The following is a 10,061-nucleotide window of genomic DNA, read 5'->3' on the forward strand; positions in this document are numbered from 1 at the left end:
TCATAGTTTGCAAGAGACATTTAATAAATTTATAATTAATATTAAATAAACTAAGCGTATTTAATAAACTAAGACGTAGGCTATTTAATAAACTGAGCGTATTCATCTGTCAATATGAAACGCGACTTGGCCATTCTAATTAATAATCGGAAGAACGCGTATCGACCACCGTGTAACGAATGTAGCGGTTCGTACAGTTATTAATTAATTTATGGATGAAATATGAATATAATAATTCAGGTTATGAATAAATTATGATTCATATATCAACCCAACGGGGAATTAAACATATATTGTGAATCAATTACAACGAATTATAATCAATTACATGTATGATTAGTTCTGGTTTAATAATTATCTAGAGAAACTGTTCGTTTGTCCAGCAAACTAAGTCCCTCACAGAATATTATAAACAGAGTTATTTCCTGGCCATGAAAATAACTAAAGCATAAAGCGATCGAAAAACGTTAAAGTGACCTGGTCTTCAGTTGAAAGAACAACAGAACAATCGAGCATGAATTATGTGTTTAATATATGCAGCTACGGCTACCGAGATTATACGTCAAAAATATATACAGAAGTATACACATATATATACACGAGTGAGAATGAAGAAAAGACATGGAAAGAAAGATGATCAAAGGATGGCAAATTACACAGTTAACGTAAACCCTTTTGAGAGAGAGAGAGCCAGCACAGAAATCAGTTTAGACAAATTCAGATAAATGATAATACTTGCTTATTGGTTCAAGTCCGTGTGTAGCAGTTTCAATGCGCCTGGCTGGGTTGGTCCTTTCAGAGAGGGTTTCTCCGGCGGGGTTTTCAAAAGAGGTTTAAGCTTAAGTAACTTAGCCGAAGAGAGAGAGAGAGTCTAAAGAAGTGGTCCTCCCGAACTGCGCGTGGTTGGGAAGCGCGGTCACCTGAGGCGTCCGTGCACGAGGTGCTCGTGAGTCAGTCGGGAGACAAAGGAGAAGAAGAAGAGCAGCGCGAAGAGACAAGAGAGTGAGCGAAGGTGTGTGTCGTTGTCTTTATGGAAACCCAAGCTAACACACCTCCTGAATTGTAGCAGCCAATAGAGGCGCAGCACTATTTGGCGGGCAAAGTTGCTTTGTTTGGTCTCCTAGCTGAATTTGCATACTTAATGGCTATCAGATCGGATTTCGAGATGGGGTGTGTTCTTCACAGGATCATTAAACACATAGAAAAATGCATTTGTCCGTTTTGTGACATGTCTCAATGAATAGCTCAAGTCCGGAGCTTTGAAACGAGATCAAACTCGATAGGTCTGAAAGGCATAGAAACCAAGTTATGGTTTACAGACAAAATTATATCGTTAAAATGCACACTAGCACAAATACACTCATTTAAACACTAGGAAACATGCATAGGCTCTAAAATATATCATATATATATTCCAGCATAGTGGTAGTTCACATATACAGTTAAAAATGTATGATTGTGTGTTTCTGTACGTGCCTGTGTGTGTGTTCCTGTGTGTGTGGGGTGTTGGAATGTGGATCTGGTCAGTCTCTGGGGGGGGTGCTCCTTTTGAAGTCACCAAAGAGAGGAAGTTGGACTTTACTGTTTACCATCGCAGGTCCACAAAAGTGTCAAGTGGGCTCATCTTATGGCAGACTATTCGGAGCCGAAATGGTTTTACAACCCAGTCCAGCATGCTAAAAGCGTTCTGAACATTCCCAAGTTTATTGATTATCCTGATACGTGTGCATATGCTACAGACCCCCCTTCGGCCAACGAAGTCCCCGTGCGGACTTCGTTGGACGGTAACCAAGTTCGACGGCACATGGATCCGGATGGTCACGCAGCAGGTGGTTCCTACTGGTCCTTGAGGGAGGGCCGATAAGCACTTGTTCATGGACTCTTGCATCCCTTTGATCCCTTGGGATAGGATGAAGGCCAGGCCCAGGGCGAGTGTGTACTTGATTACCATGGAGAAGCGACGGACTGTGTTGACAGCAGTCCAAGCTTGGGCTTTAGGTGAGCTGGGCAGGACAGGCAGTCGTGAGAGTGCTTGGAGGGCTGCATCAATAGGAGTACTGTCACTTAGCTGGGACCCCCCTTTGTCAATCCTCAGTTCCATTCCTGGATCTAAGGTGTGATGGTGATCCCTGGAGGAAGCTGGGATTTCCAGTTCTGACTGGTCCTCTTTGCTTGAGAGACAGTGCACTGCCAGATGGCTGCGATGAAGGATGGGACTCAGGGGTACCTGGATCCTCTTACTTGGAATGGGCAGGCTGACACGAGTGGCGGTGCTGTGCTGATTGTAGGTTAGGGTGGCAGCATGAGTGGGGGTGTGGACGAGCAGTCGATCACCCACAATCTCGGCTTGTGCTCTGCTGACTGGGGTGCGAGGCTTGGCCTCGGCAGGGCAGCGTGTGTTGCTGGTCATAAGCTGCAACCGGCCCATTCCTTCAGTGTGGTTTCTGAGGAAGAGCTGGTTTGGGCAGAAGTACTGCAAGTCTTTGGTGAAACCACACCTGCGAAAGTGGGGAACCAGGCACAGCCATGGGTTGCTGTTGTGGTGGGCTACCACATCTGAGGTGTGTTTCTTGGCATGGGTGTTACATTGCCACCACCTGATATTGACCTTGTCTTTGGGTCTGGAGAGGTTATCTCGTTCACCGCTGGGTAGATTGAGAAGGACAGCCAACTCATTCTGCTCAGGGTCGACGTGCAGTAGGATGGCAGCACCCAGGGAGTCAGTGAGGTGGGCTGGAACAGTCTTGGTGGGTCTGCCAGTAGCAAAGTCCAGCACACTTTGTGTAGGATACTGAGGGATCCTATTCATAGCCACTCTGTCCATAGAGAAGCTAACTTCTCGCAGCAGGTCTGTCATCAGAGCTATGACCAGCTGCTTTTGGGCAAAGTCATTTGGGAAGGCTGTAAACAGTTGCTTCATTGAGTTCGCCGTTTGGATCAGCAGGAAGCTGTGATTACAGAGAACCATCACAATACCTTTCCGGGATTTGCAGGTGATTTGCAGGGTTTGGCTCTGTGTTGCGAGTGGTTCTCTCAGCTGTAGGCGGAGCTTGTCGCGATGCTGATGAGTGGGGTAGGCTGTGATGAGACTCGAGTCTCCTGGTTGGTACAGGTGCAGCGGCAGTGGCACCTGCCGTGCCATCAGTAGTTCTGTGGGGAACACCTGAGTTGACTCCTGTATGGTGTCTGTGATGGCCATGAGCATCAGAGGAGGTTTTACAGTCCAGTCTTTCTGATCGACTGACCGTGGAAACGTGACTTCTCGGTTTTGCAGTGGAGCTCTGTGACTTGCGTTTGCAGTTTGGACTTGACAGCAACCCTGACATTCTCTGACATACTCTGCCACATCTTTCTGCATGCTGGGCCAGTACACCACTTGTTTCAAAGTCTCATAAACAGTTCTGGTGCCATGGTGTTTGGCACATGGTGTGTTGTGGGTGTATATCCGTTCACCCCCCTTTTGGCCCTGTGGCAGTATAAGCTTTGGCGCTGTGAGGGCATCAGGGACATATTTTAGAAAGTTCACTCCCACACGCAGCATGTGGTTGGTCTCATGTAGTTGTTTGTGGCCAGGGGCCGTCGTGGGACCAGATGCCGTGAACGGGAGGTTGGAGGGGTATGAGTGGTGGTGCAAAGCATTTCGCATGGAAGTGTTGGCAAGTTTGGTTGTCAGTGGCAGTGGCAGTAAGGCGGGAAATGTTGCGGGAACAGTCCGCTGGCTGCGGGTAGTTGTTGCCACACTAAGGGTGGGTGACTGGGGTGGGTGTGACCATAGTTTGTTATGCAGGGTGCCAGTCTTGGCAAGGGCATTAGTTTGGTCGTTCACGCCTTTGTCACGCCCTGGTTGCTTTAAGCATCTTTTCACCTTTTCCCCGTAAGCGATCGTGTCGTGTGCTTGGGTGAGGTGATCACGTGTCTGGAACAGGTGTTGATGTTCCACCTGCTTGTTGCATTCAGTCTTGACACCAGTTTGTTTCCAGCCCAGAAGATGGCATGTGAAACGAGATCTAGCATAGTGTGAGTCTGTGCACATGAGATCTCTGAGGTTATGGACAGAGGAGACTTGAAGGGTTATGAGGGTAGCTGCTGCTTCACCATACTGACATGACTGGGGACCCCACCTGCTGTTCTGTGGTTGGCAGGGTTGGTTTCTTAACCATCGTACCCCTGCATTTGCCTGTGGGATGCCCTTATGGGTGTAGAAACGTCCATTGACGTAGGCCGTGGGCATTCCTTGGCACGCATTCTCTTTGAGGTATCTGTGACAGGCTGGTCGCTGTTGTTGGGGTACCATTATCTCCAGTGTCAATGCTGGTGTGCTGTTATAGCCGTTTTGGCAGGCAGCTGAATCTCTGCTCTGTGCAGACTTGTGCTTTCTGGCACGTTGTGGCAGTGGCACTTGCTGGTTCAGCTTCCTGAAGTCGCTGGTGGGTCGCCACTTGTTGTCTGGCTTGACAGTGGACCAGGTAGGGACTGAATAGGTGCTGTTGCATGAGCAGATAACACCTTTTCCTTCTGTTGAATGAACAAACTCCTGCACCTTGTCATGTGGGGCGATGTGACCTTCGTACTGCCTGATGAAGGTGGGAGGAGCATTTGGGTGTGCTGCACTATGCACTGTGTGAAGTTTAGTGAGACCACAGCATAAAAGGTCTTTGTCAAATGTCACTTTGAATTTGTGCAAGACGTTTCTGAGTCTTTGACAGTCTGCTTCATTCTTTAGGGCACTTGCATCTTTCTGGATCTGTTGGCCTTTAGGCTCAAACCTTGGGAATGGCTCCTCTGTTGTGGTGTTAGCTGTCAGATTGGCTATCAGAGGTGCAGCGCTTTCCTGAGTTTCCCAGGCAGGCTGTTTAGAGACTGTGGGTACTGCAAGGTGTTTGTCCTCCATCAGCTCCGTTCTGTGCACCTGTTCTGTGGGTATCAGTTTGATGGAAGTGATGGAGATGCTCTTGAAGGATGCTGTGAAACTTGTGTTGCTTAAGCTTCCTTCTGGGACCATGGCAGCTGGTATTAAGTTAATGACTGTTAACCTGAGTTTAAAGTCATAGAGGCCGTGGTCCACTATCCAGTCTAGATGGTAGGCTTTGGGAATGCCGCTGTCTGTGACCATGCATTCGTTGAGCCAACTGTGAACTACGTAGGGTGACACTTCAGTTAGCAGTGTGGCTTTTAGAGTGAGTCCAAGTTCCACGCCTTCAGGTGAAAGTGTGAAGGAGCCCAGCATGTGGCTTAGGGTTTGACCACATTGCCTGTTGAGCCAAACAGCACCCCCTTTGGTGTAAAGTGGTACTACAGTTTCCTGTGTGTGGAGCCAAACTGCACCCCCTTTGGTGTAAGGTGGTACTACAATTTCCTGTATGTTGATCCAAATAGCACCCCCTTTGGTGTAAGGTGGTACTACAGGTTCCTGTATGTTGATCAGGATGCAGACCTGTTGGGTGGTCTGGCCTGACAGGAAGTTGGCAGTGTTGACAGGAACAACAGGAAGCTGTACAGTCATTGGGGCCCACAACAACTCATTTGCATTGTCCGTATGAGCATTAGAGTGCATCAGGAGGTCTGGACGGACCAGGAAGTGATGGGTTAAATGCCGGTTGTTCCATTTGAAGTTCACAACACAGGTGGCCTTGACGGTCATCGTGGTTGACAGACGAAAGTCCAATGGGAAGCGTGTTTGCATGTTGACAGATGGGAGGTCCGGTGTCCCTTCACTGAGAGCACTTAACAGCGTGTGGCTGAAGGCTGAGTTGTCTGCCCACAGTGTGAGAATAATGTCTGTTGTAGTTACATCATTCAGCTGTGAGTCTGTCGTGACCTTGGAGCAGAGGGGGTTACAGTCTATGGTGAGTTGAAGTACACTGGGTAGCGAACTTGAACCGTGCTCTGAGACGGGGTTCCCGCGGTTAGCTGGGAGATTTCCCGCGACCTCTGTGACCTGACCGTCTGGCTCAGGTGGTCTGGGTGACTGGGAAGGCAGAAGTTCACACACTTGAGCCCAGATTTTCAGCGGTCTGGCGTTCAATAAGGGCTCAAAACAGTCTAGCGGGTCTTTGTGGGTGAAACAGAGAAACGTGTCCATTTGCGCTACGCACACAGGAGGTACCGGGCTCACTCGACCAATGGTGTGGTGCATGGGAGCTGTGTGTTCAAGATGGACCTCATTTGGACTGTGCGACTGCACATTCAGCTCACATCTTTGTGACTTGAGAGTCTGATTTTGGCTTTCAGCTTCATTTCTCAGTCGTAAGGACAGGTTTCTGGGCAGTGATCAGAGACTGTGTAATAGGGCTGCACGATTAATCGCATGCTATTCTCACGCGCATTTCGTCAGTAAAGCCGGTTCCCTGATTACCGCTAAATCACCATCACCTGCTTTCAAATGAAGCGGCATTTAATAGACGGAGCCGTAGGTCACTGAAAAGCCACGCAATATCGCGTTCATATCGCAGATGAATCGCCTGCGATAATGAACGCGATATTGCGTGGCTTGTCCGTGAACTACGGCTCCGTCTATTAAAAGGCGCTCCGTTTAAAAACAGGTGATGGCGATTTAGCGGTAATCAGGGAACCGGCTTTACTGACGAAATGCGCGTGAGAATAGCATGCGATTAATCGTGCAGCCCTACTGTGTAACTGGTTTGATTTTCTACAGTCTTTTCAGGAGCAGTGTTCTGCTTGGAGTGAGCTTCATCGACCAAGTTTTGCAGCTGCTGAGTAGACATACTGCATGAGCAGGCCAAGGCTGCCAGATGATCACTCACCGCAGGGTGCAGTTCTGGGAGAAACAGAGTTTTGAAGATGAAATCTTCCTCCATTGCTGGCTGACCACGTGCTCTGGAGTAGGCCGTTTGCAGTCGGCTGTAGCAAGTGTATGGTTTTTTCAGTCTGCCCCGTTTTAGGTCCATGGCAGCAGGGAGCCCTTGATCTGATGCAGGGTCAGAAAGCTTTTGGATCAGAGCCTGTTGCAGGTGCTGGCAGTTGGATGTGACAGCTGCTGGCAAAGTTTCCTGGCCGTTGGACGTTTTGGGCAGTGGACTTTTAACCCCATTTGGAATTAGGGCTTCTTGACTGGTTAGGGGAAACTCGGTGATGTGTGTTTCCCCTCCCATGCCACTTTTCAGTACTCTGTAACCAGTGTCAAGTTCATTCACATAGTCTCTTTGTTGTTTCGGAGCCATAGCTCCTTTCTGGGCCTGTTTGAGATGATTTTCACAGGTCAGGGCTTTAGTGTGTCTGTCTTTCAGCTTAGTCTCTGCTTTGGCTAGGGGAGCTTTGCTGTGTTGGAGGTTTTCAGTCAGTTCTCTACGCTCCACCTCCAGGTGGAGTTCTGCAAGGGCTTTTTGAAGTCTTTGCAGCTCCTCCTGTAGCTCGGGTTTGGATTCATCCGCTGTCCAACGCTGGTCCTGGGTCTCGACGAGTCGCTGATCGTGGTGACGATGAATCTGGGCCTGATTCCGCCGGGCATCCTCCGCCTGGAGCTTGAGGTTGTGGGTGATGGCTCGGATGACTTTCGCCCATTCTTTGTAGCTCGGCGTCGGATCGTGGGCCATCAGTCGTTTCAGGTTGTCGTCCAGCTGCTCGTTGCTTGGGTGCTGGGGATCTACAGCGGCGTTGGGCAGGAACGTGCTGGTCAGGGAGCCCAACCAGGTCTTGAGTCGGTCCCCGTGGGTGCTGGGGCTGGCTGCTCTGAACACGTTAGCTTGCTGTTGGCGAGAGAAAGACAGCACAAACAGAACCAATGCAAGCACGCGCAGAACTAACGACTTATAATAATGCATGATTATATAATTCTTTGGTTTGGTTCCAGTTAACTGGTGCAGACAGTTAGTGGAATGTAGGCTAGACACTTAATTGTCAATAGCCAAAAGGACCACGTGGGTCAATTTGTGTGGGTGAGTGCCGGATTTAAACAAAGAATTTGACAGGCGGTAGACTTAAGAGTCCTTTGATGACTCTCGCTGCTTGGTCGTCTATCTATTACTCAGTTTTCCGTGATGGCTCTCACAGGCTCTGCTTTTACATGAACTGAAAGAAACAAACACAGTATAGAAGCAAAACAGAACAGGGTGGATGCAATTAAATGAGAAATAGAGCAGTAGACAAATAGAAAGGAATAAAAATAGAATAGCAATAAACTAAAACAGAAGGGCTAGAGGGGAGAAGTGAAACTTAAATTTCCTATTCCAGCTGGGTTTATGACAGTGTCAGGCGAGTGCACTGTTGTGTCATAAAACCTAGAGGGATGGTATGGCTCAAGAGTATAAGGGTTGGCCCGCACCTGAATAATCGAAGAATATGTAATATTCTGTGGCTTTCAATTAGGTGAAGTGACTGTATGTCACTAATTTAGGCCTGGATGAATTGTGGGTGCTCAGACAAGAACTCAATGGCAGGCAACCTTTCCTCGACGTTCAAACACTCCACTGCGGTGTCCGTGGTCACCTGTCCCTTTTTGTAACACGGTGCAACCTCTCAAACAGGGAACATCGGCACAATTGCGCACTTCGGTAAGGTATTTGCGCCAACGGCCCGAGTGACCAGTCAAAATTGAGTTTTCCCTGAACTCAGAGTCTGTCCCCTTTACGGGCAGTTACTCCAAACGGGCGGTTCTGTCGTGCAGAAGCCTGAGCAGGGAAATTAAACAAAATTGCCGTTTGTTGTCACCCCGGGTCTCGTTGCCTCCCTGTACCTGATACACAACTCGCCGATGTCCTTGCGTGTTGCCCGTGATACGAGGTCAGAATGTCCACGATTCACACACGGTTAGTGTAAGACACGCTAGGCGAGGCAGTTCCACTCACTGGAACTCACTGGAGCAACCGTCAGCTCACCACAGGGCGCTAAAGGGCCTTATCTGCAAATACACAAGTGGTCACACAAACACAGCTTAATTGTAAATTTAAATCTCAGTTTAACTCTTGTTTAAACCAAATTTAAATAATTAAGTGTGTATGACAAAAGAAAATGAGCCTACAATGACAGTCAGAATGAACTAGTTAAACTAGAACTGAAATGAGCAGAGGGGGTAAAACAAAAAACAAAATAGTTCAGATGCACTTGATTCAAATTTGCATTAAACGAGTGCGCCGAATAGCAGAATGGGAAAAGAGAAAGCAACGAGGATAATTCAGATGCATTTGATTCAAATTTGAATGAAATCTTTTTCAGTCAAATTTAAATGAGTGCATAGAATAACAGAACGGGAAAAAGAAAGGAGAAAGCCTTCCCTATTTGTAAGTTTCCTTGAAGAGAATTGCTTCTTTTATGAGCAAAATGCCAACTGATTGACACTACTTAATTTTAAAATTCAATTAAATGTTATTTAATTAAATTTAAAATAAGTGTATGAAATAAGGGAGGCTTGGGTGTGCGTGAATGTTATTACTTAGGCAATAACAAACAGGACACAGGGCTAAGAGTGAATAAAATAAAACATTAAGTAATAAAAGGGAATGAATTTCCAAAGTAAAAATAAAGAAATAACTTGAGAGGAAGAGAGAGAACAGACAAAAAGGGAATAGTTGAAATAAAATAAAGTAGAATAAAATAAACTAGAATAAAATAAGAGTAGAGCGGTGAACACAGGGAAAGAATTCAAGGAAAAGAGAATTGACTTATCTGGTAGTGTCCACCAGGGGGCGCACTCTCAGAAAGTGAATTCCCTTGTTGGAAGGGAAACTTAATTTAAATTAAAAATTTAAACGTGTTCAAATTAAATTTAAATCAGTAAACCACATTCCCACAATGATTGGAAAGCATAACCACCAAAAGCAAATTACTTTTACAACTCCCCGCAGTATAGAGAAGCAAAAGATAACTTGGAGATAATTTCAGTTCAAAGTATGGAGCGGCTTTAACTCAGAACGTCCACGCGGTGGCGTCACTGAGTCCACACACCCAATAAGTAGGGAGGGGTGGCACACCTGAGCAGACTGCCCTCTGGCGTCTGGTCAGAGTTACTGCATCCCCTTTCTTTAATTCGTGATATAAAAACCAACGCGCTTGTGGGGGTTCTGGCCCTTACGCTGTTTTAACTGCACGATCACGATTACAACTAA

This window comes from Megalobrama amblycephala, unplaced genomic scaffold (genome assembly GCF_018812025.1).
Source record: "Megalobrama amblycephala isolate DHTTF-2021 unplaced genomic scaffold, ASM1881202v1 scaffold253, whole genome shotgun sequence".
Lineage (NCBI taxonomy): Eukaryota > Metazoa > Chordata > Actinopteri > Cypriniformes > Xenocyprididae > Megalobrama > Megalobrama amblycephala.